At 39.3% G+C, this 5,374-nt stretch overlaps 1 pseudogene; it reads left to right on the top strand.

The window, feature by feature from the left end:
• The first annotated feature begins 531 nt into the window (after positions 1 to 531).
• LOC134288775 (eukaryotic translation initiation factor 4E1-like) lies at positions 532 to 4,280 on the top strand (annotated as a pseudogene).
• Positions 4,281 to 5,374: the final 1,094 nt, after the last annotated feature.

Genomic DNA, 5,374 nt, shown 5'->3' with positions numbered 1-5,374 from the left:
TGAGAATAAACAAACACAATTTCATGGGTTCATCTCGCCTTGTCCAGCCTAAGATGAAATTAGCACGAAAGTCAATGAAAATTGACGCGTTCAGTAATCTACTGTTGAATTATACTTTATTAATTCCATTTAGATGATGAAATTCTTGTCGAAAATGGTAAAACCTTGGGTAGAACAAAAAAAATCAAAAGCATGTACTTTTAATGTTTTTCTCTAAATATCTTCCATTATTTTTTAACTTAACGATGCATAACCAATTCTTTTGAGCATTCAGGAACCGTCCATAAAAAATTAAAATAGGGAAATGACCTTTTTGCAATTTCTCATCGTAATAGGCTGTTTTACCCCACGCAAATCGGACAGGAAAGGGCCTACTTTCCCACACCAAATTATCAGTGCTGTAATGGTTCATTACAGCACTGATTTGCGTTGCGTAATGAACCATTACAGCACTGTTTTTAGTTTTGGTCAACTTCTTGATGCTTTCTGGACGGACATTTATTTTCGTGCTGAGGAATTTCATTTGGACGAATGGCGTGTGGAACTAATACTTCGGAGAAATAGAAGAAGCAAACGGAAAACATCGAGCAGAACCACGCCGACCAGGGAGTCATCGTCGACCCGAAATGTTTGATCAAGCACCCGCTGCAGTCGACCTGGACGCTCTGGTACCAGGAACCGGACACCAAATCGTGGGAAAACACCCTGAACGGTGACCAGTTTTCCAAAGTCGAGATTTTTGGAGTACAATCACATCAAGAGCCCGGCCGACGACATCAAGGTGGGTAGCGATTTCTCTTTGTTCAAGAAGGACATCCGTCCGCAAACAAGCGCCGCGGCTGGTGGATGTGCCACGGTCGCAGCGTCAGGAGCTGGACAAGTACTGGCTAGATACGATTCTGTGTCTCATCGAAGAGGCATTCGTAAGGCACTAGTAAGTTTTCAACGATAAAAGGTAAACATTTTTTATTCTCGTATACAATACTTTATTTTTTCGATCATTTTTTTCAAAATCTAATATATGTAATAGAATAATCGTCTTTCAAATGCTAACATAATATAATGCAAATATAACACAACCAGTTCTGGGGGTTAAGAGGAAGGTTATCAGAGCCGCCAGTCGATACATTATATATGGTTGGAAGAGTGGAGATGCCAACTTCCCTTTAAAACCATTATGTAGAGAATGGTGAACTCTTCTTCTTCACATTCATTGGGGCATCCTCCAATGCGATGGCTTGTACTATATATAATTGTGTGATCTTGATTTAAAAAAAATCAAGTTGAGTATAATTATAATGTTTAGCTTGATCAAATCACATTGGGTGGACAGCCCACTTCTATCGGGCTTAGTACCGTGCTACAATGAATAGAGAACTATCATCATCATCATCATCACTTCTTGATGCTTTCTGGACGCAGTTTTGAAAAATTGTGACACTGCAGTTTGATGAAAAAGTTTTGTTAAAAACTATTTTCTAGGGTAATTTATGAAATTGCAAAAAACGTTGTACGTAACTCGGTGCAGAACTCGATTTTTCCAGCACTCGTCGTAATTATCCAACTCGGCAAGCCTCGTTGGATAAATGTACGACTCGTGCTGTAAAAATCGTCATTCTGCACCTTGTTACGTAAACTACTATTTCAAAATTCATGATTTAAAAAAAAAAACATTATGAAATGATCGTAACCCAACAAACATTTTTGCTGTACAAGAGTGGAACAAACTGTTCTTAAGTAAACTTTAGCTTAAGAAACTGTTGTTCAGCTAGTTCTGTTTCTTGGGAAGATCATGTAAGGGAGAAGATATTACTGAAAATCTCGAAATCCCGGATTTACTTTTGGCGAGATTCATCAACTATATAATATAGAGACCAAGTTTCGAAATCCTTTGTTTCTTCACTTTACGGCGCTTTTTGTATAAAAAATCAATTTATTTTGCATGAGCTGCTAGAATTGATTCAAGTATTTTTCCCCAGCGATGTTTTATGTGTAACGTAATTTATGCACGATACCATAAACCTCTTCTTATTTTAATCTCTAAAGATAGTCATTCATATAAGAGATTTATGATTTATGTTACCTTATTTGTTGCATTTTATATTAAGCCCTTTGAACAAAAACTCTGAATAGGTCCCACTTGCCCCGTGAAACGCAATAAATGAAGATCTGCTACACTTTTCATTATATGCATAATATATGGGATTTTAAAATTTTGAAATAGTTTTAATGCACGTTAATAAGAACAAATATACCAACAACGTCTTTTGGGTTCATTGGAATTATTAAAAAAAATGTGATCTGAAATTTTTGGCGTGACAAAACCAAATTAGCCATTTTTTAGGTCCCACTTGCCCCGGGGTACCTTACATCATTAAAAAAACATCATGTTATCCTGCCGTTTTAACTTGGCAAACTGAGCCGAAATCTAAATTTTCATGAAATTTGGTGCCCGGGAACCTATTCAAAAACCAATTTGAACTTTGTATGGGAGCGATTTGTCAAATCACCCCCCGCCATTTTTTTTACTGGGTGGAGCTGTCAAGAGGTGATTTCAAAAAATCTCTTTGGAATTGATTTAATGTACCAAAATAAAGTTCTAAAAATCTCAAAAATAATCATAGTGGCTCAAAGTGGCTCAAAGATGCTCTTTCTTTTAAAATCAAAAAATCAATACATTTTTCAAATTTTAAAAACCCAATTAGGATTTTCCGGTAGTATTAAGATATTTGCATCTAAATTTTCATAATTCTGGTGCCCGTTAACTAATTTGAAAGTTTAAATGGTATTCGCAAAGGATTTGTTGAATCACTTCACGGAGACGGAACTGTGCAGCAATTTAGCAGCTGTCACAAGGTTAAATCAAAAACGTTCTTTGAATGTGATTTCATGTATCAAAGTAAAGTTCAAAAAATCTAAAAAAAAAAATTTTGGAATGCGGTAAAATATTTATAGTGTCTAGACGTGTATGAAATATCATGTCTATTGGTACGGAATTGACTGAATTATGACGAAAAAGTGCCCAAAATACCAGCCCCTGCTCAAACGGCTCGGTACCATATAACCTTTTAATAATTTCTAAAAGTTTTAATCCCTCTCTATAACATCAAAAAGTACGACTAAAATTTGATTTCGATTGTATTCTTAACGAAGCTTCACCAGCCTTACCTTCTTAATAGCAATTTCCAAATTAATATTGAAAGTTGACCACTTTTTCAATGTAACGTTTATATTACAGTAGAACTTTCCCCCTGAGATTTCGCCAGAAGTGTCACTCACAAAACAGCAACAGGTTGGTTTCAAATAGCGAACAGCTCACCGAACACTTGCACAAACATTCTACGCTCACTCACTTCTTCCTCCGTCGCTGGTGCCGTTGAACAACCAACCAACAACGTGTGAAAACCCGAACGATCTAAACCACTAAAATCAACAAGTGTGACCGCAAGAAGTCACTTCTTCACCCTTCTGATTCTTTCTTCACAGCACCAGTCAAGTGGTAAGGGAACGTCCATAAATTACGTCACGCAAAAATCGTCAATTTTCAACCCCCCCTCCCCCCTATGTCACGCTTTTTGTATGGGACCTTTGAAATTTTTGTATGGGTCGTCACACTTTGCTTAACCCCCCCTCCCCCCTAAAAGCGTGACGTAATTTATGGACGCTCCCTAATGTTCTGTTGCCCTTGCCCCGATGTCCACCTAAGGTCACACACGATTCACTTTGAGCAGAAGTCCGAACAAAAAACCACTTGTAGCTTCCACCAGACTAGAATGTTACAATCTAGTTTATGTTCTTGTGCACCAACCACCAACTACCGACGGGATAGCAAAAGCACCACTCACTAACAACTCTCTCCCACCGCGGAAAGGTCGGGAGGTCAACTGGAGAAAACGTGTTCAACAGGCGGCTGTCCGATGTAAACTAAACGACATCCCATTGAGGAAAGCAACACGTAGCCGTTCGCCACCGCCAGCCAAGTCCGGTTCTTGAGGATTGGGTCAGAGCCTGATGTTTTTGTTATGGTGCCTTCTGGCTTCCGCTTTTCCGACGCGACGGGAAAACTCTCTGAGAGCCGATCGGCGACTCGCTCTCGGAAGTTGGGTGGGAAAATCACCCGCCGAACGGCTGTGTGAGGGAGCTTCGGGTTCGGTCGTTCTTATCAGCACGACTTCAGGTCTGTTTGCTGTTCGGAAAGCTTTCACGGCGATGATAATGACGATGATGATCAGTGAATGGTAGTTGGGGAGAAAGCGAATGACGAGCCGTTTATATTCTGAATCGGCTGCGGATGTAGTCCCTACTCGACTCATTCCTGATTGCAGGTTCAAAATCTTTACACCAATCGCTTCCTTCCGGATGATGCGACTTCACATCGCACTGCTCCTGGTTTATTTAAATATTCGTTTACTTATTAATCCTCAATTTACAGTTTTATAACACTTTTGCACAAAAACTCATCTGATAATACATAAATTTTCAAACTTTATTTGTAATTTACTTAGTTCAACTTAGTCAGTAATTAGTCATCATGCATTTTTTTTAATGTCTCGTAACTCAGAATCCCAATATCTCAAAAATATGATGTTTTCGGAAAAGTTGATCAGTTAGTTACGGCAAAGTACAAGGACTTACTTACAATGCAACACTTGGTTTGTAATTTTGCCACTAGGCGGCGCAAGTGAACATGTTTGTTTAACCCTACGTCTCCACTAGACAGAAATGTCTTGCCATTTTGCTGGACAGATGTGTCATGACAGAAATGTTCTCTCGCTGTTTGCATGAAAAGCAGCGGTGTTGATCATTTCTGTTACGTTTTCTCTTTCTGGCAGCAAAATGGCAAGACATTTCTGTCTAGTGGAGACGTGGGGTAACTTACCAGTCAGACTGATGCTCCTCTGTTGTACGTACTTCGGAGTCGTATCTATTCGACTCGGTTCATGGCTGTGCGTCTCCAGTCCTGCACTCTGTGGCAGAGATGGAAACACTCTCATCGTGAATCAACTCGCGAGTGTAAAAGCAACAAACGGTTTACTCACGATGCCAAGAGTAAGCCGTGTGTGAGTTTATTCGCACCCGCTTGCTTCACGAGTATGAAGCAAAACAAAAACAAAAACACTCATGAATTCTTATTCGCGAAGAACAAGTGGAGATGCGGGAATTGCATTTTAGTGCGATTCTAATAGCAAAACAAGTAATTATCCATCAGATAGTAGTGGTTTGTGCTTTATTGTTCCTGAAAAGTTAATCTGTCGGCCGTGTAAATTCGTGTTTTCACAAAATTGTAAAATTTTCAGAGCTGCTTCGCGAATTAATCACGAGTGCGACCAGCTTCGTTAGCTCGCGAGTGAAGGAAGTGCGAATATGTTCTGGC

The sequence above is a fragment of the Aedes albopictus genome, chromosome 2 (assembly GCF_035046485.1).
Source record: "Aedes albopictus strain Foshan chromosome 2, AalbF5, whole genome shotgun sequence".
Taxonomy (NCBI): domain Eukaryota; kingdom Metazoa; phylum Arthropoda; class Insecta; order Diptera; family Culicidae; genus Aedes; species Aedes albopictus.
The sequence above is the reverse complement of the archived record's forward strand: the minus strand, read 5'-3'. Positions and strand labels throughout refer to the sequence as shown.